Raw genomic sequence first — 27,973 nt, forward strand, 5'->3', positions numbered from 1 at the left:
GTTTGGAATGAGGAAGAGAGCCTGGACAGATTCAGTGCCTGGTGATTTCTCTGCTAGCAGCTCTCATGAGACACAGGTGGGAGCTGGGGTGCCTAGTCTGAAGTGGCCAATGTGACACTTTACCAAGCAAAGCTTTATTGTTAACGCATATAAAAAAATGACAATCCAACCCAGTAAGGCTTGCCCAACATACTGCACAACCCAATAGGGATTTCCAAGTGAAGATGAATACTATACCTGCAGAACAGGCTGGAATATCTTTTGTGAGAAAAGCATGGGCAAGACCTGTGCATGCTATGTGGATTGTACAACTGTGCGAAAATACAACTAACTACAATAATTAAGCAATTATCAGAACGCGCTCTCAATCAGCTATTAATGTGACCCAGATTTAAGCATCAAAAACAATTCTACACTAATGCTAAGCATCAGCAAGGGTGTGATGCAACTAGAGTAGTTACACATTGCGGAGGGGGGGGGCAGTTTAAATTGAAAACTGTATGACCATATACATACCTTTTGACCCAGCAATTATAATCCTAGGTATATATCTCATAGAAATGCATTCCTATGATACCAAAGTCTTATATGACAGTGTCCTTTGGAGCTCTATGTAGTAGTCTTAAACCAGAAACAACTCAAATATCCACCCTATATAATAAAGAGGTAATATGCAAATTGACCCTCAAACCCTTGCATCACAAGATGGCCGCCCCAATTGTCACAATCTGGCTGCCACAAGATAGCCACCACAAGATGGCCACACCCATATTGTCACAGGATGGCTAGCAGGGGAGGGCAGTTGGGGGTGACCAGGCCTGCAGGGGAAGGCAGTTGGGGTGATTAGGCTAGCAGGGGAGCAGGTAGGCATCAATCAGGCCTGCAGGGGAGCAGTTAGGGGGCACTCAGGCAGGTAGGCAAATTTTTAGGACCCAGCAGGCCTGGGGTCCCAGATTGTAGAGGGTACAGGCTGGGATGAGGGATACCCTCCCCACAGGGCATGAATTTTATGCACCCGGGCCTCTAGTTATCAATAGAATGTATAAATGAATATTGGTATAATCACACAGTAGATACTATTCAGCAATGAGAATGAATAAATATAGCCACATTAAGCAACATGGATGAAACCACAAACCATCATATTGAGCAAAGAAGCTAGATACAAAAAGAGTACATACTGTATGATTCGTTTATATAATGTTCAGATCCAGGCAAAACTAATCTACAATATTGGAAGTCAGGAGGTGGGGACATATGGGAAAGAGGAGGCCAGTACTCACTGCAAACAGCCTTGTAAGGGTTCACAACAATAACTGCAGCTCTATGAGATAGGGACTGTTAATCCCACTTTACATAGATGAGGAAGGGACTTCTCGAGGGGTTATGGAAAAACATCCAAGGTTTACTTATCCTATCTAATAAAGAGGAAATATGCTAATTGGCCATCATGTCCTTGCAAAAGATGGCGGCACCCACAGCCACAAGATGGTGGCACCCAGTCCCCTCAGCCCCACTAGGGCGGCAGGTACGCAGCTGCTCCACGTGCCTGCCTCCGGAGTCCCCCAGTTCCCTCAGCCTCCCAGCTGCCCAGGGCTGGCCCAAGCACAGACAAGCCTCGAATGGCAGCTGCCAGCTGCCCAGGGCAGCCCAGGGCTCAGGTAACCAGGGCTTGCTGAGGCTTCCACTGCCAGCAGTAGCAGCAGCAGAGGTGTGATGGGGGTGTCACCTTCCCCTGATTGCTGGGTTGCCTCCTGCCCCTAAGGGTCCCAGACTGTGAGAGGGGGCAGGCTGGGCTGAGGGACCCCCCTTCCAGTCTATAATAATAAAAGTGTAATATGCTAATTAGACCAGACATCCTTCTGGATGACCTGGATGAAGCCAGGGCTGTGAGGGAAGCCTGGGTCCCAGGTGCCAGAGGGAAGCTGGTGTCAGCAGCTGCAGGAAGGTAGGCCTACTCTTGCATGAATTTCATGCATTGGGCCTCTAGTTTATATATAAGTGGCTTTAGCCAGAATTTTAAGCAGATCCAAGTCTTCTCATCCCTGTCTTCACACTGTTAATATTAAATACAGTGGACTTCTCTTTTTGCCCACCCAGCACTCTTGATTTGTTGGTAGGAGCTGCCTACTCAGCCTTTGGAGAATGAGGGATACACATCACGGTACCTCATCCCAGAGGGTGAACTGTTGACCCAGCCTCTGCCCATCAGACTCTCTGAGGGATAAGAATCCTGGGTAGTGTGATAAGTGATGGACGAAGAGTGTAGGAACTCAGCAATAAGATAAGTAGCAGCCAGATGTGAGGCTGTCCATGAAACAGAGATTCTTTGGATATAAGCTCAGTGAAAGCAAGAGCGTGACAGACTACCCCACTCCTATGCCCTCACCCCGTGACACACTGCTGGGGACACGGTGGAAGCTCAGGAAATGTTGTTCAATGAATAAGTAAATAAATCCACTGAGGGGCTACATTTCATATTCTACCCTTGGCTTGATAGCTTAGCCTTTTCTTCAGATTATGTGAACTAACTGCTATTTTCCCAGTGACTTCCTTTGTAATGCCAGTTCCTCTTGCTTGCAAGCAGGGAACACTATCTGATACCTATTATTTCCACAGAGTTGTTACATGCGCCATACTATTTGAGGACACACCCTTAAGGACTTCCTTTCCTACTACAACACACTACCCATCATTCTCACCCAAAGGAAGGAAGGAGAAAGAGAACTCCTCAGTTGTAATAGCACAGAACTATATAATCTCTTAGGAGAATTTATTAAGTAGCCTGAGGTCTCCAAGTAAAAAAAAAAAAAAAAAGCAACACCTACAATTTGTGGGGAAATCGTTTATTGGTCTACATTTTAAACACAGACCAATTTCCACATGTTTACCTAAGGAAAGTCATGCAAATGAAACCAACGCAAGAGGCATATGAGTTCACAGGAAATGTTTACATTTTCTCAGGAAGAGATGGGCTGATGGTTTCTGAGAAAAGATATTAAGATATAAAAATCAATAGGGTGCCCAGAACCAATTTCAGAGAAATCATATGCTTTCTTGCTTGACTTCCATTTCCCTGAAGGGGAAAAGGCTGGAGGTGATGTAAAAAGAGCACACTAGCCTAATTATGGTGACAACTGTTGTCAAGCCAATAGTCAAAGAATAAGGTTTCATAAGTCTGCAGCATCTGGGACATGGTCCTACAACACACATTTTTCCCTCAGGAGATCCACAGCCTGGTTTTCTAGATTTGAGACACAGAGAAATTACAGCTGTCTGTTTGTCCAACATGGCAGCTACATACAAGCAGGAAATTTTTCCTTACCCTTGACACATATGCATGAAAAACTTCTTTGATCTAACCCCAATCTCTGGAAACGGGGAAGTTTGAGCTATTAGAGCCAAAGTTATTCATCCAGCCTTATATGAATTGAGATTTCAGATTAAAATATAATCTGCTCCCCTTGGGGAGTGGGCCTAAGCCATCAGTTGGACATCCCCCAAGGGCTACAAAAGGGTGCAGGCTGGGCTGAGGGGACCCCCCCACACTAGTGCATGAATATCATGCACCCCGCTTCTAGTTTGATAATAAACCTAGTACCATTACAAAGACCCTATTTACTATTAAGATTTCTCAGAAGCAGTATGATTGCACCTACTTTCAATTGTAATTTATGACACGGCATGCCTGAAGGAGTAATACTAGTAAGAAATTCAATGGAAAAATTTTCCTTTTCACCATCATCAGTTGAATTGATGGAATCATCACTAAAGTAGGTGTGAAAATCTCCATCAAGTATATCCAAAATTTCTTCATTTAATTTATGAACATGCTTATTTTTTGGACAAAGAATTGCGTGTTTAGATACATTTTTAATATTATCTGTAGATATACTATTTCCAAAAGTAGCTTCAATAATAGATACATTATAAATCATTTCACAGGGGATTTCAACAATATCCATTCCTAAATGAAAACTGCTATCAAGTTTGCCATCTCCAAGTTTTACTAACCATTCACTATAAGCAGACATCTCTGATCTCTTATATGTTTTAAGAGACAACTGTCTGAAACATCCCCAAACGCTACAGTACTTTAAACTCGTTTGTACATAGCATGCAGCACAACACTGAGACATTGTCGAAAATCACCTCCGAGAAGAACTTTCCCACCAAATGCAACATTCAGATTCATAATTTCTCTTAGTAATCTATCTATGGCGTTTATAGCATGACTGGATGCCATGGTGCGTTCATCAATAATGACAAATAGTTGGTTGGTGCGTTCATCAATAATGATAAATAGTTGGTCTTCAGACCTATTTTGTTGACAATGCTTTCTTTCAGCTTCAGAATGTCAACAAAAACAACCAAATTCACAATAGACAATGACAGATTGAAACAGTGTGCAATTGGCGTCAGAGAGAGTTTTATATGTATCTTACATGTACGAGTTAAAGTTTATCTTTAAATTGCCATGACATGTCATGTGTATTGGCTGGCAGGTTGGTCGGTTAGACAGTCAGTCACTTATCCATATATATATATATATATATATATATGGATAAGTGATATATATACACACACACACACACACACACACACACACACACACACACTTATTTATTCATTCTTTGGAGAATTGTTCAATGCTGTGCTATTTTATTGCTCAAATTGTTTCAGTTTCAGTTACTGAGAGCTCTTTCGGTTGGCCCCTATGTCTTCTGACATTCCTTTTTTTATTTTTTGGCTTTTTGAAGACCTATTACTTTTTTTTTTTTTTTTAATAGAGAAGGATAGATATCTGTATTTTTGGATGGCTTGTGGATGGAAACAGTGGAGAACTAGGTTGAACCTTCTAATCCTTAGTAAATACAGAGATCTGGTATCATTTTACAGTTAATCTGAAGGATTAAGATTGACCTCATTTACTTCGTCATTCATTTATTGGATAAACTTTATATGCCTCACTGTGTTAGAGGATTGAGACTGCGTTGGTTTTCTTAAGCCACTCCTAGTTCATGATGGATATTCAGGCTGAAAGGCTGGGTCTTTTTCAGAATAAGGATGTCCTTCCACCGGAGGTGGTGATGGTGAAATAAACTCTGTTGGAACATTTGCCTTTTCCAGGGATACCGTCTGCTTCCCATCTTCACTTCATTCTTTCAAATTAAATTGCAGCTTTACAATAACTGATGGGCCCAGTACCCTAGTTAGAACCAGCTTCTAGGCTGCAGGTCCAGGGGTAAGATAGAACGAATGTGGAATTATTCATTCTTGGGGACACAGGTACCCTCTGATCCTGCTTGTCAGGTACAGTGCCCATCAGGGAGTATGTCTATAAAAATGTTCAAAGGGCGATTGTATTTTTTTTAAAAGGGATATTTTAGCATATGCTATATTCTAGGCATTGTACTTGATAGTGATACACATTTTTCTCATCGTATCCTCCCAATAACCTTCCTGTCTTGTGTATACGAGGTTAAGTCATGAAGCTGGTGAATGGCAGAGTGGCATTCTCATGCAAAAGACGGTATGTAGGTTACCTGTAAAGTGGACCTCACGGTTAAATAACCTTACAGTTTCCTCAAAGGAAGCGCATTGTGCCAAGTGTGTGCAGGGCAAGCTCCAGGTCTATTTAAGGGCACACGCTGGCTGGTTTGGTTTCACTCCTATATAAGGAAGGAAAGCGAGGGGTTATCCATGTGCCACGGATTTCTTTTCCTCCCAGGAGGCTCTGTATTTTCTGTGACCAAACTCTCAAGAACTGCAGGAGTCAAAGGAAACCTAAAGGCATCCTAGTTAGAAATGCCACGTGATGTTTCTCTGTCTCCTGCGGCAGTCTTCCGGGATGGCTGTTCAGCGGCAGTGAGAGGCTCAGCATGTCAGAGGTAACCACGCCGTTTAACTCTTCCTTCTGTGGAACAATCAGCCTTTGTAACCTCCATGCCCGGTTCAGACTCCCCTGCTGGGAGAAGAGCTCGCGGCCTGCTTCCACATGCCAGCCCCAACAGCTCCCCGCTGACGTGGAGCCAGGTTAGCACTGGGTCAGCGCCTGCGTGTTCTGTGGGAGCCTCCGGGGAGTATCCTTCACAGCACGGCAGCCACAGAGCGGAGGGGCCAATTTACTCAAAATTCCATTTATCCACATGTACTTTTGTCCTGAGCTAGCTGAGATCGGATGTTTACTTGGGGTGAATAAATATTAGCTCTTCACTTTCTTGAGGCCCTTTACTCCTTTTAATGATATCATAATCATCCTTCTGAAACCCTTAAGAGACATTTCTGCCCACTGTGGTCGCCACCCTCTAGGGGTGAGGGTGGGACCCCATGCAGTTCTGAGTGCCTATCAGATTCAAAGTTCAAAACAAACAATTCAAGGGAGCCTTGGACCTGCCTGAATATAAAGCAGTCTTGAAGGAGAACAATGACTTACTGGCAAAAGAGAAGGAAGTGTCAAGGCTGCCACCAGGGAAGAAAAGGCTACTGATTTCCTTTCCTTCTGATATGAAGAGCAGGTGCTCAGAGGCACTGAGCTGAAAAGCATGTGAGATAGGGAGAAAACAGGTAGTTCTACCCACTGCCCGGGGCCGAGAAACAGGAGACATCTTTTCATTCAAGTTCTTTTCCCCTGTGGATCAGATCTCCAGTTTTAATTTAATCTGGCTTGAAGATTCTGACCCAGCGAAAGCTACTGTCAGAGCAGGAAGAAAGCACGTGGGAACCGCCATCACCGGAGACTGCCGGCGATGGGAAGCGCGCAGTCTAAGGAGCTATTGTCTGAGGGGTAAGAGCTCTATGGTTTCACTCCAGGAATGCAGAGTCTTAGGCAATGGCTATAGAATGAATGGTCACCAGCTGCTCTCCTTGCACAAGTCCCTGAGCAGGGCAAGTGCAAGTCCCTGTAACCGCTGAACCACAGTAAACTAATATTAGAAGCATCTAGCAGGGGTCCTCAAACTTTTTAAAGTGGGGGCCAGATCACGGTCCCTCAGAGAGCTGGAGGGCCGGATTATATGAACTACTAATTCCTACTGTAACACCTCGGCTGCGCTCACTGCCCAAAAAACCTGGCGGGCCAGATCAGACTCCTCTGCGGGCCGCATGTGGCCCGTGGGCTGTAGTTTGAAGACCCCTGTTAGTATCTCCCCTCAGAAATGGTCGCAGCGCTGGTTTCATGGGTATGTGGCCTCCAGCGGGGACCGTGCTGGGTTATGCTCTGCTATTGCCTTCTTGAAAATGTTCATACATTTTATTTTATTATTATTATTTTATTTTATTGATTTTTTACAGAGAGGAAGAGAGAGGGATAGAGAGCTAGAAACATCGATGAGAGAGAATCATCAATCAGCTGCCTCCTGCACACCCCCCACTGTGGATGTGCCCACAACCAAGGTACATGCCCTTGACCAGAATCGAACCTGGGACCCCTCAATCCGCAGGCTCTATCCACTGAGCCAAACCGGTTTTGGCTATTCACACATTTTAAAAGAGGGCCTCATATTTTTATTTTGCACAGAATGCCATGGATGGTAGAGCCAGTACGGAATGGTTGTGATGCTTTGGAAAGGTTAAGCAACCTTGAGTAATAATCTAAATCAACTATAGGTTCATTTATCAATGTAGTGAGATGAAGGTCCTTTCTAAAAGGGAAAGAGTGGTGGCATTTTAGGGTGATAAACAGAACCATAAGGTTTTAGAGACTGTGATAATCCTCGAGATCATGGTTACTACCCAGCAGAATTTGGCCCAACGCTGTATGACATTGAAATGTTTAGTTGGAGGGGGAGACTACTTAGAATTCTCTTGAAGTTGTCTATGTGACACAACTAGTGCTTTTGACTATGAATGTTTCCTCTCTTAGTTTTTCACATGATAAGCATTACAAAATTTGAACTGGCTTTTCCCAAGTTCATGGGCCCACAGGGTCTGACTGTGGGTCATTTCTTGCAGCCGGGGCATGAGGGCAGAGTATGATCGGGGCGGCCAGAGTTGTGGCAGGACAGGCATTAAACAGTTTCTTCCTCTTTCCTGGGGAATCTAATCAACCCAAGAAGAAGGACAAAGATACTGATATCAGCGGTTCCCCCAACTACACAGCTCAGGCAGCCCCCCTGCAGTGAAACCACAGATAATAAGCCTCAGCCACACACGTGAAGATTCTAATCTTGTTAGTGTCCTACTTTGTGTGCTTGCAATAGTTTTATTAAAATATTATATAGACACCACACAATTGGCCCATTAAAAGTGTACAAGGTAATGGTTTTCAGTCTATTAGGAGTTGTATAACTATCACCACCACCATTTTAGAATATTGCATCACTCCAAGAAAAAAACTCATCCTGAGCAGTCACTATTTCCCCAGCTCTCCCAGTGCTAGGTCACTCCTAATCACCTTCCGTCTCTACAGAATTGTAGTGGCATACTTTAAAAAGTTTTTTTTTTTTTTTAAATTGATTTTAGAGACAGAAAGGAAGAGGGAGAAAGAAACATCAATGAAAGAGAACCATTTATCAGCTGCCTCCTGCAGGCCCCTACTGGGGATCGAGCCCACAACCCAGGCATGTGTCCTGACCAGGAATTAAACCAGCGACATCTCAGGGCATGGGATGATGCTTAACCAACTGAGCACATCAGCCAGGCTGTAGTGGTACATTGTTAAGTGTGAGCAGACAACCAAGGATCACCAGAAAGTGAGAAAAGTCACCGCTGTAAAAGATGAGACAGAAATACACAAGAAAGCTAAAGGGAGGGAAACTTATTGAGCTGGGAGAAGAAAAAGCCAAAAGCCCACATATCAACTATCAATTATATTCTCAGATAAGTTACTGTAACTGTGAAATAATGATACTTAAACAATTAGAAAGAGGTCTTAGCAAGTAAAAATATAATAGCAGAAGTGACTCAATAACAAGTGAAAATACAAGGAAATTTCACCACAAAATGGATCAAAGACACAAAGAGATGGGAGACAGAATAAAACAATAGAAATATGGAAGACAGTCTAGCAGTTCCAATTTTCAAGTGAGGATACAGAGAGAGAGAGTGGGGAGAGAGAAAACAGAGGCAAGAAATCATCAAGAAAATATTTTAGACTAAAAACAAATAACAAAGAAGGAAAAAGAAAGTTTCCTAGACCCGAAGGACATGAGTGTGCAGAATGAAAAGGCCCTCGGAGTATACTTTACAAGGGATAAAAATATGACCCACTCCAAGGCACTTTATCAGGAAAAGAGAAGATCTTTAAACTTTCAGACAGTGGATGAGGGGGCAAAGGGGGATTATATGTGGAGGATTAGGATGCAGAATGGCTTTGAACTTCTCAACAGCAACCCGGGGAGCTGATGACAATGGAATAATGCCTTTAAAAACCTAAAGCAGCGATTTTCAACCTTTTTTGTCTCATGTCACACATAAACTAATTACTAACATTCTGTGGCACACTAAAAAATGTTACATTTTTTGCCAATCTGACCAGAAATAGGTATGTTTTTCACTGATTTACAAAAACATAATAGTAATTTCTTACCCTTTTTGCTCGAAAGTGACTTTAAAAAAATTCTTCTATGCTTGTACAGAAGAATTTCTGGTTCCAAGAATTAATCAATCAGATGCAACCTCATTATGTGATGCACATGACCAATAAGACGCAACTCTATAAGTGTCCTTAATAAACAGTCAGGAATTGCATGTTTTAAAAATTCCTGTGGCACACCGGTTGAAAATCACTGACCTAAAGGGAAACCACTTCCAAAATAAAATTCTATACCATGCCAAACTATTACGTACGAGTGAGCTTAGCAAAAGGACATTTCAGACAGGCAGATGTCAAAAATTTATTTCCCACGAATCCTTGCTAAAAAAAAAAAAAAAATACTGGAGGGCGTGTTCCACAGAAACGAGGGAGCAGGAGGAGGAAGATGTGAGAACTATGAAACAGGGAGCCAACACCAGAAACAAAGGGACTCCCCAGAGCAAAGGGAGGAAGTTCCCTGGATGACAGCTGTGCACCCCAGACAGCAGCCTGGACCTGGCCACGCTGGGGAGAAGGTCCAAGGTGGCCGACAGGACAGTGGTGCACAATGTCTGATGCAACTGAACCCGTCAGACGTTGGTGAAGAGCTTGAGGTTCAATTAGTGAGAAGTACGTGGACAACTAGCATAGCAAAACATCATTTCGGGGAAAATACCAGGAAAAGGAATGATACCTTGCAATAGGGCACATTTGTGAACAGTGTTTATGACACAATAAGGTAGGTAACAACCTAACCTGAATTACATTGCAACTCCACTGGTAGGATAGAGGGAACGAGAAGGTTAGTGAGAGACAGGGGCGATAAAAGGGAGCTATATTATCCTCTTCCAAAGTGAGAACAAAAATCCCCAGGAAGTAGTGTTTTGTTTAGAGATGATGGGGAGTTTGCCATCCCCCAAAATGCCTTTTTGGAATATTGATCACTTAAGCTGATTATTTTTAAGGCCTAGACTTAAACGCTACAGTTTAACTTGAACTAGGTGTGGCAGAGAGGACTTTAGATCGAAGTACAGTATCTTCTATGTCCCATTGTCTCTAGATGGCCCAGCAAACATTTGTTTACTCCACATGAACTGTTTTCGTCTATCCATGAGTTGCCTTACTTCCCTTTGCAATCCCAGGTTCCTACACCCTCCCTAATCCAAAATCACACATATCCCTCATTTTGCCTTCCTGGCTTTGGAATTCCTCATGCTTATGTGACTTCTTTGTGTGCACATCTTAAAACTTGATTTTCTCCTGTTAATTGCCTTGTGTCATTTTAATTATTCAACCAGCCAGAAGAACCAAGAAGGGAAGCGGGGAATTTTCCCTCCCTTACAAGAAGAAATAGCCAAAAAGTTAGATAAAAAGGTAAAAATGATTACCTTCGGAGGAGAGGAAATAGGGTAGGGAGTGAATGGGATATATTTTTATTAAATTAGATCTTGGATAAAAATAAAACCAAACATAAAAAGAAGTATGAAGAGAACATTTGGTACCATAGAAATGTATGATATAATTTAAAGTGGCATTTATACTGCAATTACAATAATATAATGAACCATACAGAGCCTAACTGGGGTTTACAAAAGCAATAACAATTCTATCAAGTGATGGGATTAAGAATAAATACTTTCTTTTCCAAATTTCCTACAGTGTCAAGTTCCTATATAGCTTTCATAATCAGAAAATGAATTCACAAAGCTGAAAAAGTCTATTCCTTAGCATAGACTGAAAATTGGTTCAGAATTATTTCTGTTTTTCAAATCCAAGATTTCAAATTATAAAGGAAGATTCTGGGTGGCTGTGTTTTCTTTTTCTTTTTTTCCTTCCAACTCAGCATTGGGAATATTATGATTCAGAAGATGATCTAATCTTCTAAAACTTATCGATTAATCAAAGGTAATAATTATGTTTAATTTTTCCCCTCAGTGCCATGAATCTCTGATATGGTTTTTGCAACATAATAAAAATAATACTTTGCTCTGCCAAGTCTGAGGAAGCGAGAAAAAAATATCTCCAAATATCCAAAGTTAATATTGCTTGAACAAAGAAAAAGTCATCCTTTTAAAACATGTAATGCGAGACATTTGTTTTATGATGACTTTCATTTTAATGTTTAAGAAATGAAACAAAATGAACTCTGTAGTCAGTTCTTGAGGCACCTCAAGCAACATTCCTAGGAACCCATCAGATTTAAAAATAATTAAAAATATTCATGCCTTTTCATTGCAAATGTAATACATGATGAAAAATCTGCAAACTACTAAACAGGAGAAAAAGCAAGAAGAAAAATCCTGGCTTCTCTTTTACAGGCTGTGTTTGGCACTATCCCTGGTGCCTGCAAGACCACCACAGTGCTCTGTCTTTGCTAACAGAACCCCCAATTTTTAGTTTAGGTAGAGGGTGGAGACCAGCAGTGTCAGTGCAGGTAGGTCTCTTCCCAGCCTCCTTTGCAAGAAGAGGTGGTCATGTGATCTGGTGGGGCCGGACTAGGATAGCTCCCCCTAGGTGCCCTGTAAAGTGGGTAAAAAAAACAAACCAAAACTGTTGTAATGAGAAACACCCTCCCTTGTTTTCCTTGTTCTTTTTTGTTTTCTTCTGGCATAAATCCCTGGAGTGAGGACAGGAACCATGAGGCTATGGCAGGACTGTGTGACCATGTGGCAATGCAGAGACGCAAACCCAAAAGGTAGAGAGGGCAGCAAAGCAGGAAGAGGGACAGAGCCTGGATCTCTGGGACTGTCGCTGGGCAGCTGTACTCACCCTGCGCTGCATCGTTCTGAACTTTATGTGAAGTAAATGACAAACATCCTTTATTCCATATCGGCCAGCACTGAGCAACCGTTTTTTAATATCATGCCATTCCTTTAGGACATGGTATCAGGGGAATGTGGAGGAGACTGCTGGTACCTGAGGTGAATGACTGTGGTGGCTTCAGCCAGGCCCCGCTCAGCACCCTGAAGACTGAGGGGATAAGCATCTCTGCTCATCTCTTTGGAGCTCACCAGTGGGTCTCACCATCCTGGCTGGAAAGTTCAAGCTCTGTTGACTAACGGGTTTTCTGTTACTTGGGCTGAAGCATTTCCAGTACTGGGCTCACTTCTACTTTTTCCATACAAAGTGATGAGATTTCATAGATATTGTCCTTTCTCTAGCCAGCATGTTGCTATGGAAGAAACTCTGACATAAGCCTAAATCACATCATGTGAGTCCACTGACTGGACTGTTGGCTATTTGTGTGTGTGTGTGTGTGTGTGTGTGTGTGTGTGTTTATCAGTTATGGGGCCACTTCCAAATTGACTAAGATTACATTGCGTGAGATTAAAACTGGGAATGCTTTCAACTGATACATTGGAGACTACATTCATAATGGATGAAGAATTATAGAATTTAGAGGGAAATATTTCTGTGGTGTCGAGAAGTTCATTTTATGGGTCAAGTAGTGTTTTTTATACAATCTAAGGTTTGGGTACACAATGGTCTTGGTCATAATGGACTTGGCCATTATGACCAAGACCATTGTGTATGTTTGTTTGTAATGTATGTTTGTTATGTATGTTTCTTTGTAAGTCCCTTTTACTCATTCCACCAGTGTTTACCTAGAGGGTTGACAAATGCATTCAATAAAATAAATCTGTAGAGTGCTCAGCAGACTAAATGGTATAGAATAGGTATCCATTACATGCTCTTAGGGTTATTATCACAAACAAAAAAAAATGAGAAAATTGTGCATTAACTAAAGGTGGCTATAACTTACCTGTCTTCAAAAAATTACCTTCTATATTTAGTCAGATGCTTCAAAAATATTAGGTAAGTGCTATGAAAATGTGAAGCTCTCCCTCTTTTCCTCCCCAGAATTCATGTAATTATTCCCATCTGAGGCCAGCTCCCAGGTGACCTGCCTTGGCAAAGAGGTGGCATCTCCAGTTACATCGGAGAGCTGTATTCTTCAACAAAAATATCCAGTTCCCTAGCTCTTCGGAAATCCCACTGAGCGGGCTCTATGTGGGAGCCCCTTGTTTATGAAAAACTGTTTCTGTGTCCCTGAGGCAAGGAAATCAATTTTAAATCTGTCTCAACCACGACTGACCCGTGGGATTGAGTGACAATCAACTGGGGGACTCTGCTAGCTCCCGGTGCCTGGGGTGCTGAGCCCAGGGCTCATCAGTCTGCACTTGCAAAATTAAATGTGTGCCTGGTATCATAAAAACTAAGATGTTACAATGGCTAGAAGCAAGTGACCAATACACTCTTCCTGGAATTAAACTTTTTAAAAAAAATAAAATAGCATTTCACTTTTCTGGGATCCTTTCTTGGTTCAACCAAGCTTAAGTACTTCCCACATTGCATCTGGCTCATGGAGAAACCTTTTCTGAGCACTTACTATGCCCAAGACAACAGCAGATACTATGAGGGATGTGCAGCTTTTGCCATTCACACTATCCTCCTTTGCTGCGGGCATCACCACAGATCCCAACCAGTCATCTTTCCTGACTGTTCTCCTAACTCACTTTGTATAGGTCTTTCATTGAACTCAACAGCAGAGCCTTCTATTGTATCTATTAATACAGATTTTCCATATTTGCTATCCTGTCTAGCATGCTATACGATGTCCTGTGCTGAGAGGGCCTTCCCCACATGTTTGGGGATACTGGATTGAAGTGTAAGTATCTGTAATCTCTATATTAATAGATATTTTAAGGAATCCCAGCCCAAGAACAGACATGAAGCAAAATCTATTCTTAGGCTTTAGATCTGCCTGGTGGGCTGGCCTAGTCTATTTGCTGAAGGATTGAGGAAGGTCTGTGAAAGCAAATGAATTGAATCATGTCTAGTTCATGTAGCAGGCTAACCCAAGGACTCTTGTTTGATCCCAGGTGAGAGACACAGAGAAAGTCACAGAGAGGAAGCGGAGAGGAAGAGTACAAACAGACAAAAACCAGGAGAGCTATTTCCTCAAAGTCTATAAAACATCAAGCATGAGTAATATTGTTTTGGGACCTTTCTAACAAGTAAGGGTGCTCTTCCCCATGTGCCATGGCTCTGGCCTCTGGGCCTCCGCTGGGGATGGCTAAAGGCCAAGCAGGGGATGGACGGGACCTTCCAGGCCTGGTGGGAGCCAGCAGTGCCTGCTAAGGGACGAGGGAGGAGTGCCGGCTCTCAGTGGGATTGGACTTGTTGTGATCACCCAGTAGATACCTCCAAGGACTCAAGGTACATGATAGGGGACTCAGCATCTGCCTCAGGGGATGGGAAAGTGGATTTTGGTATCTGACTGTAACCCCATTTGTTCTCACACGCTGGTAGGACCTTGTACAACTCCAGTTACATGCAAAGTTAAAAAGGTGTAAAAGTTAAATGCAGTATAACTTAGCTACTGTCATGTTATCAACATTTCCCATGAACCTTGCCCTTCCATGGGGTTTGTCAGTGGAGCATGAATGTGTTGGGAAGATCTCAGATACTTCCTGATCTTCTGACTCCTAATGAGAAACCAATCTAAGTAAAAATACAAAAAAAGGTCTCTTCAACAGAAGGAAGGCCAAGAGACACATGAAAACATGCTCAAAGTCACTAATTATCCGAGAGATGCAAATCAAAACAACAATGCTGTACCATCTCACACTTGTCAGAATGGCCAACAACAACAAATCAACAAATGACAAGTGTTGGCGAGGTTGTGGAGAAAAAGGAACCCTCGTGCACTGTTGGTGGGAATGTAGACTGGTGCAACCACTGTGGAGAACAGTGTGGAGCTTCCTCAAAAAACTGAAAATGGAACTCACATTTGACCCAATAATCCCACTCTTAGGAATATATCCCAAGAAACTAGAAACACCAATTAGAAAGGATATATGCACCCCTATGTTCATAGCAGCACAATTTACAACAGCTAGGATTTCAAAACAGCATAGGTGCCCATCAGCAGATGATTGGATCCAAAAACCTACACAATGGAATATTATGCTGCCACGAAAAAGAAGAAATTCTCATCATTTGCAGCAACCTGGATGGAATTGGAGAACATCATGCTGAGTGAAATAAGCCGGTCAATGAAAGAGAAACACCACATGACCTCACTCATTTATGGATGATAAAGAACATTATAAACTGAAGAACCAAAAGATAGATATAGAGACAGTAAAGCAACAAGCAGACTGTCAAATTACAGCGGGGAGGGTAGGGAGATCTGGGGTAGATAAGAGATCAACTGAAGGACTTGTATACATGCATATAAGTACAACCAATGGACACAAAACTCAGGGGAGGGAGGGTATGTATGGGAGGGGGAGGAGCAATGGTATATGTACACAGATAATAATTTAATAAAAAATAAATAAATAAAAGGTCTCTTCAAAAATAGCTTTTGAAACGCATCACACCCTACTAGGACCACGCTCCCTGTGGGTGAATCCATTGTTTATGATACTGTCTATTTGGAAAGAGGCGGCCCTGACCAAGGAGTTAGGAAATGTAGGCCTTAGTTCCTGTTCTGCTATTAAGTTATGTTGCAACCTCAGCATCCTCACTCAGCAACTCTCTGGTCCCCTTTAAAAAACAAAAATAAAAAATATACATGTAATCTCATTTCAGAGAGAAAGAGAGAAGGAGAGAGAGATAGAAATATCAATGATGAGAATCATTGATCGGCTGCCTCCTGCACGCCCCACACTGGGGATCCAACCCGGGTATATGCTTCAACCGGGAATCAAACCACAACCTCCTGGTTCATGGTTGACTTCAACCACTGAGCCATGCTGGCCAGGCAGGACCTGCCCTTTTTCCTAAAAAACTTCATACAGCTATGTGACTGTTAAACTTGACGTACAGAATTTTGATACAAAGAAATAAAAAATAAAAGGGCTGGATGACAAGATGTCGAAAGGACCCTTCCATTTCCATAGCTCCATGATTGTCTGAGGACAAGCTGTGCTACTGGGATTGGGAAAACACCAGGAGGGTAGGCAGGAAAAAGGCAAAGAAGTAAAAACTTGATCCACTTCACAAATTAGCTTTGCCCTGGCCCTGAAATGCCTGCTTTCTCTCTTCTCATGACTCAGTGGCGGAAAAGAAAATGGCAGTCACAGCAGTGGGAATGACTGGGCACCAGCCCAGATGCCCTCACATATGAACAAAAGATAAAACACCTCTCCCAGACCATGCACTTCGGCGCTCAGAAGCACCCCTGCAGTGTGATGAGAAACAGGGAGAGAAAAGACAGAGAAATGCTCACATATACTTCCTCCAAGTGGCCACCGGGACGACCTTTACATTTCAGCCAACTCCTTTGTTGAGAAAACCAGTCTGGTTGTTTTAAAGTTCTTGTGTGACCTTCCGATCACTAATTTTTAATATGGCTGGCCAGAAAAACAAGGCACTCCTTTATGTCATTATATATTTCCTCTTTATTTCTTTATCCTTGAAAGCAGGCTATTAAATAAATGCATTTTGGATTAATGTTATTCTGACTTGAGATTTTTATCATCGCCTCCCAACTCCCTCATGTCACGTACCCAATTCTCCTGACCCCCAGACTATAATGAGCTAAACACAAAAGGAGGGTTGTGTTTAGTCTGCCTGTCTGGGGCTGGGCCTGTTGGTTTCTCTGAAATTAATGAGTCCTCAATGCAGGCTAACTGTGGACTTCCAAGGTGGAATTCTTTCCCCAAAGACCAGTAAGTCATCTAGATGACGAGGAGAGACTTTCACAGGTAACAGGATTAAGCAGGGGATGTGGGAATCAACTTTCTCCTAGCCTTGGAAGAAATTGTTTGTTATTCTTTGTGTAAACAAAGAATAATTTTGAGGTTTATCAAATATAAATTTGAGGTTTATCAGAGAAGCAAAAGGAAACAGGATTCTGGCAGAGCCTCGCCCTACAGGGTGCCAGGGATGGAGGAGGAATGGCGGGCGCTGCTCAAGCGAGCCTGGAAGAGGTTCTCCCATCACGGTGCTCAGACCCTGGAAGTCACCACCGCTCTGTATGCGAGAGAGGCAATGGCTCCAAAGGCAAGTTGGAATGCAATGGGTGGGCCGAAAGGGGGCACCTCAGAGCCAGGCCACAGCAGCTTAGGGAGCTGAAGTGAACCAGACAAGCCCGAGGTGCTGCCCTGGGTGGGCTGTGGGGCCACTCGGGCAGGAGCAGGCTACCAGTGTGTATCAGACCCGCTTAACCAAAGCGTAGAACTAGCTATTGAGTGTGATGTGGACAAATCGAAAGGACAGAGAGAAGCGGCCAGGATAGAGATGGTAACTTCCAGGGGCCTGGAAGGACCAAATAAAGTTCTAAGCAGAACAAGAGTCAGCAAAGCCCATGAGATTCCAAAGAGAAGGGCTTTTTGGCCACTCAGTCAGGATCTCTGCAGACTCAGGCCAAGAACAGCTGCTGAGCTGAAATGTCATCTGGTTTAAGGTTAGAGGGCGTAGGACCCACAAGTGTTGTGGTATTCATTCCCCATGGGGGTGCTATCTTAAAATACCTTCAGGGCATGGGCACTTTGTTTAGGACATGTCCCCATCAAACCGAGATATGAGAGAGGACCTGAGGTCCCATCTCCTCGCGATAATCTGGAAACCCATCCATTTTGCTGTGGTTTTGCATCTCGGGTATTACATGCCTGCACTTCTAACTCCTTGAATGACTCCACCTGTGTTTCAGCTGAACCACAAGTCAAAGAAATACTTTCAGTCCTCAGTCAGTATAGAGAAGGAGAGGAGTCCCTTGAAAGAGCTTTATTTCTTAAACTCTAGTGAGCATAAGTCCTGAGGCGGTAGTGATGCTTTGGGAAGCATTTCTCTGCAGTGTTTCCCAAACTTTTGACATATATGCATCCCTTCTAGAATTTTCATAACATTGAGTACCCCTCATACTCATGAGAACGTAGAACTAAGCAAGGTGCAGTGCATATCCCCACCAAACTCCGGTGCAACTCGTACCCCTACCAAACTCTTCCCGTACCCCTGGGGGTACGTGTACCACACTTTGGGAAACACTGCCTAGAGAATCAACAAAGGAAGGCAGAGGACTGGGGAGGGTCTGCAGAGATATACCCATGACCAGTGAGCCCTTCTCCCAGACATGTGGCAACAGTAGTGGCCAAAGTCATGGGAAATAAAGAAGTAGTTGTGTGCCTGTTTTGATCTTAGAACTAGGAGGCATAAATGGATAAAAGGTTATTTTTGGTAGGTTAGGATATCCAAAGGCTGGCCAACACTTGCCACCCCCCCCCAACCCCCCATAAATCTTAATAATGTACAAAAAGCACCTAGAAATATTACCAATTCACACAAACAACACACACACAAACAAGCTTTCTTTGAATGAATGTTGAGTCCTAAATTATTCTTCATAAAACATCAGATATCTGAAAAATTCACTTCAATTTTCTGCCCATGCCAAAACATATGGGGGATAATTTGAAAAGCTAATCCTATATAATAAAAGGCTAATATGCAAATCGACTAAACGGTGGAACAACCGGTTGCTATCACATGCACTGACCACCAGGGGGCAGATGTTCAACACAGGAGCTGCCCCCTGGTCATCAGTGAGCTCAAACAGGGGGAGCTCCGCTCAGCCAAGAGCCGGACTCAGGCTGGTGAGTGCAGCTGCAGTGGTGGGAGCCTCTTCTGCCTCCACGACAGTGCTAAGGACCCTGTGGGGAGTGGACCTAAGCCGGCAGGCAGACATTCCCTGAGGGGTCACGACTGAGAGAGGGAACAGGCTGGGCTGAGGGACCCCGCCTCAAGTGCACAAATGTCAGGCATTGGGCCTGTAGTAACTTCAGAATTCTAAAATTTTTAAAAAAGAAAAAGAAAGCATCTATTAAATCCAAGTGCAGGCTCGATCCCTGGCCCTGGTTAGGTGTGTGCAGGAAGGAACAAATCAATGTGTCCCTTTCATATCAATAATTCTCTCTCTGTCTCTCCCCTTCCCTCCCACTCTCTTAAAATATAATCAATGGGGGAGAATCATGTGATTTTTTCCCCCCTTTTTTCTGGGGTTGGGGTGGAAAGCTAAACTAACAGGCATATTATAGAACTTCTACCAGGCTCCAGTGTTCTCTGCAGTGCCCTCACCACAAGTGGAAAGATATGCCCCACGCTTAGGTTCACCTGTAACAAAGCAGGTTTCTGCTTCAGGGCCCTAAGGAGTGTTAGTCTCCCCCAAATCTGTATCATCCCTTGCTTGCTGACCTAGTTTCCTGACGCTGGAGGAAACTTGATTAAATCCTTCACTGTAAGAAGAATGGAAGCAAAACCATCTCTCTGCCGTGTGTGTGTTCTAGGCTGAGTGGTAATCCGTTGATGAGCTGGGGTGGTGTGGGGTCCTGTCTCTCTCTGTGGATGCTGGAGCTGAAGAACCTTTTGGTCTATGCTACCTGCCTGGAATTAGCTCAAACATCCCTATGAATACTTATGATCTACTCCAGTGCATCACCCGGGAGAGCATTGCTGACTGCCAGAGAGACTTATTGGTAAAAACTGAAGTCTCTAATGGCATAGACCATTTAAAAAAATTACAGCTACTTTCTACTGCTCTTTCACCTTGGCACGGTGAAAAAACCTGCCTCATTTATTAGGAAGTGATTCCTTAAATCAATGCCTGTGCTTGCACACACATTCTCCCTTTGTACAGCTGTGACCTTTGCAAATCTTTTTTGTAAAGACCTTACATCTATCTAGTTTCTGCTCTATGGACTGTGGCTATTATTTATATCCGGTTTCAACTCTGCTTTGCAAGGCTGGGGCCGAGAGTCACCAGGGCATTCCTCAGGCTCCTTGGCCAGGTTGTGCGGGTGCCAGAACCCAGGAGAGGAGCAGGTGGGAGGGAGGAAGCCTCTGGGCCTCTTATTCATTTTTTTTCTTTCCTTCTTTGGCTGGTGTCTCTGGAGGCAGCTGTGTCCCCGCCACTATCCCAGCTCTTTACCAGGTAAGTATATCCTCTACCTCTGTCCCTGCCACTAAGGTGGCAGCCAGTCCCCAGGTGGGGCCCGCCTTCATGCTTCTAGGACCTAGGTGATGGCCGCCTCCTGCAGCTACTTACCTGGGTCTCTCCCCTTCCCCTTTTCATGCTGCCAGCCTCCCCACACTCCCTAACCCAGTGGTCGGCAAACTCATTAGTCAACAGAGCCAAATATCAACAGTACGATGATTGAAATTTCTTTTGAGAGCCAAACTTTTTCAACTTAAACTTCTTCTAACGCCACTTCTTCAAAATAGACTCACCCAGGCTGTGGTACTTTGTGGAAGAGCCACACTCAAGGGGCCAAAGAGCTGCATGTGGCTCGTGAGTCGCAGTTTGCCGACCACTGCCCTAACCAATTCCCTTTACTAATTTCTCTGAAATTCCAAATGTGCTTTCTGCTTCCTTGACTGAAATGTTTTTAGAACTAATGAAGTACTCTGCATGGCTTATTGCCAAGGCAAACCCTTCTTGCCCTTTCCAGTGGAACTTACCAGAAAGCTGCACAGTGTTACGATCTGAGATCACTTGGTTATTTTAACAAATACTCTGATGTGTTTACTGTGTGCCCAGCATTATAAACACTTTCTGATGGCCATTTCATAATAATCCATATTTTACAAATGAGGAAACCAGCCCATAAAGGTAAAGTGACTTGGCCAATGCTAGGTAGCTAGGTTCGGCAGCCTGAGGGCTAATAATCGAACTAATGACTTATAATCATTGAAATGCAAGAGAAAGACCCAGCCCCAGGAGGGGCTGAGGTGGTAAGAAGGCTGTGTGCATGGTTGGAGTAACCAGATAAGAAGCACAAATGCACAGAGTCTGGAGAGGTCAGATATAATCCCGGCATCGGCAGGAGGCCTGCAGAGCCTTCTGAGGGGCCAGTCCCTGGCTGGCAGGTAGGCACAGCAGGTGGCTGCTGTGCTTATAACAGGCACTGCAAGCCCGCACTGCCCCTCCCTGAGGTTATGGTTAGAGAATTGGAGTTAGTACAAACTTCTTGCAACCAACTTTCTTCTCCCTTCATTTTGTAGTAATAAATGTCCTGCCAACCTTACTATGTCAACAGAAGATAGTTTTCTAAATCAAGCCGAAACATATCTAACAAAAGTCTCTTCTCAATGATCATGGAACATTTGGTGTCCACCTGTGGAACTGGAAATAAAAACGTGAGGAAATAGCCCTAGCCAGTTTGGCTCAGTGGATACAGCATCAGCCTGTGGACTGAAGGGTCCCCAGTTCCATTGCCATCAAGGGCATGTACCTTAGTTTGCAGGCTCGATCCCTGGCCCTGGTGGGGTGTGTGCAGGAAGCAACAAATCACCGTGTCCTTTTCACATCAATAGTTCTCTCTCTGTCTCTCCCCCTTCCCTCCCACTCTCTCTAAAATAAAATCAATGGGAAAATATCCTTGGGTGAAGACTTAACAACAACAAAACCTTGAGGAAATAGCTGTCTTAGGTTTTTTGTGAATTGAAATTAATGTGCCTTATTTGGAGTGTTTGAGCACAGCCAGTCTCTCACATCTTGGAAAGTGAAAATCCTCACTCAAATTACAGGGGGAAAAGACAAAGGCAAATGAATGAAGAGAAAGAGCACTTGTGTGGATATGACTGCATTTCCATTAAAAGCATCACCTGAAAGTCCTCTTTGTGACTATGTGGATGGGGACAGCCATCGAATAGCTGAGGCCGAGCCTTTGATTCTATGTCAGTGCTGAGGGCAGAGACCATGGCTCTACATTTTAGCCATCTGACCTCAGGGAAGTTACCTAATGCTGTAAAAACACCCTTCATCTGTCAGCTAGAGAAAATAAACACAATGTCAGGGTTTATTTTCAGGGCTGCTGTGAGGATTAAGCAACCTCATTCATGTAAGAAACTTAACACCGACTCTTAATATGGTCCAATAATTAGCTATTGTTGTAGTTGTTGTAATTATTAAATTATTATTAATGGTTTGACTAGTACGATGATAAAAAAAAAAAAAGTCTCCCACAGCCATAATGCTTTTAAGAAGGAAACTTAGCCAGTGACTTCTAGGATAAACACCATAGGTAGACACTGACTTAAACCCACCACTTTGCCCACTGGGAATATTTCAGTTATGAAACCACAAAAAATGGCTCAAACACAGGGCCAGGATTCATGTTAGGGAGAAGAACAAAACCAACCAACTCTGCGCACAGCACACACAACAAGCAGAGGCAGAAGGACCTGGAGGCCATGAGGAAAGAGTGGAACAGAGGGAAGGACAGAGGCTTGGGCCCCAGAGACCTGCGCTCTGGTTTACGTCCCCTTAGCACATCCTGTGACCTTGGAGAGGTCACATAATGCATAGCTCTGCATTTCTCCTTCCTTAAGTCTGTGTGATAATGGGTCCTCTGAACTTTACAGATGGATGGCTCTATTTGTGTGCCATCCATTAAATGCGAGTGGTAAGCAGTTTGAGGGGAAGGGTTTGTGGCTAGAGACAACTGTTCACCCCATCTCCTGGGTCTATAATCCTCTCTCAGCAGGAAGGAAGGGGCACAGAGCTGCGGTCCGATCCACTGGCTTCGCCTCTGAGTCCTGGGACATTGGAGTCATCCTTTAGGAAGCCTTTGCCCTCTGTCCCTCTGTGTGCAAATGAGCAGGGACTTTTCCTCTGACCACTGACCCTTCTCACAGCGTTCTCAGTGTCTCCAGGGTGAGCCCACCATGGGAACAGCCACCAGCAAAGCAGGAGATGGAACAGCATGGCCATGTCGGTGAGGACACCTTTGATGGTGAAGTAGAAATACATTGGAATGCAGCAGGGCTTTTGATCCTTATGCATAATCAGAGCTTTAGCTTTGCTACCAACTGTGCAGGAAATCATGAAAAGAATTAATATTCATGAGCCTAGCCAATTTCCACATCAAATTGTTCTTAACTTAGAGATAGAACACTTTATTTGCCTCTGCCTTTCTCAGTGCTCAATGCATACCTCCTTTAAAAGAGCAAAGTTCCTACCATGAAAGAAAAGCCAAGGATCAAAAATTCAGAATGTTAAGCCCACTATTTGCCTGGGAAGTGTGTAGCCACAACAGTTTGTCTTCGTTCCTGTGAAGCGCACACTCTGACCCCGAACTGCATGGTGAAACCTGGAGATTCGTGCTCCCAGTCGTCAGGGTCAGCAGGTGCTTCAAACATGGCGCCGTTTTCCTTTGCTTCCTACTCCATTTTTGAAGTCCACTTAGAAAGAGAAAGAATGGATCGCCACTGGAGATTTTGAAGTTACAAAGAATAATCCTTTTTAAAAAGGAACAATTCTAAGGACAGCACTTTCTCGCTGCAGGATGCAATTCTGGAGTGGAGCCATCCAGGCATTAATCAACACCTTTCAAAGTCAAGGATTCAAAGAAGACGGGTGGAATGACAACTGCTAGTTGAAGTACTTACAGCTGATTAAAGTGCAGAGATATATATAGCATAATGTTCAAAAGGAAAACAACCACTTGGCCTTAACAGAAAATAAATGATTCATAAATAAAGAGAACAACCCCGATGTGAATGATACTATCGATACTCCACTTCCTTTGCGGGCTCTGGGATTAGAGGTTAAACCCTAGCAGGCTAGATGAGGTTTGGAATCCTTTGCATTTGTTGCATCAAGAGATACCATGAGGGCTAGGAGGGCTGTCAAGGAAGATAGGATAGAAACCACATCTGATCACTTCTCTTCAGTTTGCTGGTAAGGTTTCCCTGTGGAGTAGTCAGGGTCGGACACGGTAAGTGGGAGAAACAGGAATACTGGTTCTCAGGAGTTGTGACGCCATGATTTGACTTGAGGGTTCTTAGCACCTTTGTGTCTTTCCTGCACCTTTCCCATCCTACTTCCCTAAGGCAGTGGGTAAGCTATGAGGCTCGGTCTCCTCTCCATTAAGGCTAACAGCTGAAATACTCACAGGCAGGCAACTGCGGGGGTGACTGAAGCAGAGGGTAGTGAGCTGGAGGGTTCATGCTTCTCCCCTCAGTGGAGCAATACCAGGACCAAATGTAGCCAGGTGGTGCCAAAGCTCGTGGTGTGTGTCTGTCTGTCTGTCTGTCTGTCTCTCTCTCTCTCTCCCCTCTTATATATTTTTATTGATTCCAGAAAGGAAGAGGAAGAAACATCAATGATGAGAATCATTAATCGGCTGCCTCCTGTACGCCCCCTACTGGGGATCGAGCTCACAACCCTGGCATGTGCCCTGACTGGGAATCGAACCATGACCTCCTGGTTCATAGGTTGACGCTCAATCACTGAGCCATGTCGGCTGGGCCAAAGCTAGTGGTTTTTCAAAAGAATTTGGGTATTTTCGTGAAACTGCTTAATTCTCAAATGTGAGCTTATCTTAAAACATTCTGGGTTCGCCAAAATGCTTTTCCTTGGCTTGCATTACTAGCAGGGCACCCATTGATTGTGGCGAAGGCTGCAAGGCTGCTGGCGGGCCAGCTGGGGGGTGTGCTCAGGGCCGATTCCTGATGTCCAGCCGGGGCGCACACCCTAAGCCTTTCCGCAGTTTGTCAGCACTCACTTCCCTCCATCAGATCCCTTTCTGAGTAAGACAGAATTGTTTCCTGTTGTCACTGAACCCAACCTAGGCTGACAGTTGTGAAATTGCATCTTGGAGATATCATACAATGCCAAAGAAGACGTATTTCAAACTATTCATTTCAACAACAAAACAAAAGAGAAAACATAGAACATTTATGCTTTCCATATTCAAATAAATAACCGGTGTCAGCATAAATAAAAGGACCAAGAATTCCACCACGGCCCGGAGCACACAGAGGTAGGGCATGCACCAGGGGCTCCCACACTGGCCAGGAGAGTTGGGGGTCAGCAGGAGGCAGTGTCGCAGCCTGAGAGAACCTTATAAATCTTCAAGAGTTGAATACCTTAGAGTCTAAGGCTCAGACCAACACTGGATACCTAACTACATACAACCGCTGACACCAAAACAAACAAACAAAACCCTTTAATTTTTGTGCTGAAAGTTCTGAAATAATTTAATAGCATCCCCAATTGACCGTGATAATGAGAACAGAAGCAAACCATAAGTCACCACCACGGCTTCATATGAGAATTGTTTTGACCCTGCAAAGAACTTCCTGTGACTTTTCAACCATCTTTCGAGTCTATTTACATCTGAGAGCAAAAGAATGGTGTGCAGCTGGACCTTGCAGATAAAAACACACCTACCAGTTGCTTGACTAATTTACATACCAAATTTGAACAGTCAAAGTACACATTCGTATAAGTTTACGTCACCTTAAATTTTTCTAATCCAAGGAAGCTAACCAAATCACTTTTGCAGTTCAGGCAAGCTGGATAATTTGTGATGGAGCCTTATTTGTTGGCCTTCCCACAGAGCTATCCAAACTGCAGCCCAGCTGAGATTTGTGGCTCACTGGTGATTTGTTCCGCTTCTCTAGACCTAGCCTGGCTGCCTCACCTGCTGCCACCTAACCTGTATCCAACCGAGAGAGAAAGAAACAGCAACAAAAAAAGCATTTCTACAGAAGCTCCAAGCCTTCACTTGCCAAAGGACCGAGCTAGAATCTATAAATATGCATATATTAAAAATGAATCTACCATATCGAATGAATCAAGCTGCTAGCCTGAAGGTGGAAAATGAAGCACTTTACCTGCACAAATTTGATCTCGATTCTCGAGAGCTAGATTTCAACGAGAACTTGTTCAGTATTTAACAGATAATTACTGAGAGTCTGTACATAGTAGTCCCTGTCCTCCAATAAAAGCTGATTATAAAACTGTGTATGTAAAAACAGAAAACATAAAACAGCTAACCCCACAGACAGTGTTGTGACCTCTTTGTGAAAATATTTTCTATTTCTAGAAACAACGTTTGGGAACATTCTGTTTGAAAAGGAAAAAATGTCTAAGGAATTAATTTCCTATCTAACCCACCTCAATGCTCAAATTTACATTAAGTGTTTGAGAGTCACTGTATTAGTTTCCCATTGCTGCTGTAACAAATTATCATAATCGTAGAGGCACAAAACAATAAAAATTTATTATCTTACAATGCTGGTAGATAGATGTCCTATGTTCCTTTGTGGAGGCTCTAAGGCAGAATGAGTTGTCTTGCCTTTTTTTGGCTTCTAGATTCCGCCTGCATTCCTTAGCTCATGGCCTCTTCCTCCACTTCCAAAGCCAGCAACTGCCTCATCGTCAAAGTTCCCTCTTTCTTTGACCTCTGCTCGGGCATCGCATCTCCTTCTCTGACACTCATCTTCCTGTCTTCCTCCTTTAAGGCCCCAGTGATTACAACTGACCTCTCTGAATTATTCAGGTTACTCTTCCCACCTCAGGACCTTGAACTTAATCAAATTGGCAAAGAACTTTTGCTATATAAGGTAATATAGTCATGGGTTCTGGGGATTAGGGTGTGAACAATTTTTGGGGGCATTATTCTGTCTACTCAAGTCACTAATGTCACTCATATGAAAAGAGAGTATTCAAATATCTTTGCAGCTAGCTCTGCAATATTAACCCAGATTGCTTGCTTAAAAAATGTATTCATAAGAAATTACTAAAAAAAAAAAAAAAAAAAAAGAGAGAGAGAGAGAGAGAGAGAGAGAAAATAAACAAATGAGACTACATCAACTAAAAGGTGTTTGCATAGTAAAAGAAGCCTTCAACAAAATGAAAAGAAAACCTACTGAACGGGAGAAGATATTCCTAATTGATGCATCCTATAAGGGGTTAATATCCCAAACAGATTAAGCAACTTATATAACTTAACAGCAAAAAACACTCCAAATAATCACATTAAAAAATGGGCAGATGACCTGAATAGACATGTCTCCAGAGAGGACATACAGGTGGTCAACAGACATATGAAAAGATTCTCAGCATCACTAATCACGAAAGAAATGCAAATTAAAACCACAATGAGATATACCTTGCATTCATCAGAATGGTATCATCAATAAATAAAAAAACAGCAGGTGCTGGTAAGGATGTGAAGAAATGAGAACCCTTCTGCACTATTGGCAAAATTGGAAATTGATGTAGCTACTATGGACAACATTATGGAAATTCTTAAACACCTAAAAACAGAACTATCATTTGACCCAGCATTTCCACCCCTGGGTAGTTATCTGAAGAAATCCAAATACTAATTTGAACAGACATTCATTCATATGTTCACTGCAGCATTATTTAGAACAGCTAAAATAGGGAAGTAATCTCGCATCCATCAATAGATGTGATATATATATATATATATATATACACACACACACACACACACACACACATATATATATATGTTTTTATGCATAATGGAAAATTACTCAGCAATAACAAATAATTATTTTGCTGTTTGTGATAACATGGATGAACCTAGAGGGTATTGTGCTAAGAGAAATAACTCAGTCAAAGACAAATGCCATAGGATTTCACTTACATATGGTTGCCAAATGGGAGAGGTTTAAGGGGATAAGTAAAAA

At 43.2% G+C, this 27,973-nt stretch overlaps 1 protein-coding gene across 1 annotated transcript in view; it reads right to left on the minus strand.

The window, feature by feature from the left end:
* Positions 1-27,973, minus strand: part of PIP5K1B (phosphatidylinositol-4-phosphate 5-kinase type 1 beta) — a 280,318-nt gene that overhangs the window by 43,990 nt on the left and 208,355 nt on the right. The gene's annotated exons all lie outside the window — the stretch shown is intronic.

Source organism: Pipistrellus hanaki, assembly GCF_964339955.1.
Source record: "Pipistrellus hanaki genome assembly, chromosome: 11".
NCBI classification, from domain to species: Eukaryota; Metazoa; Chordata; class Mammalia; order Chiroptera; family Vespertilionidae; genus Pipistrellus; species Pipistrellus hanaki.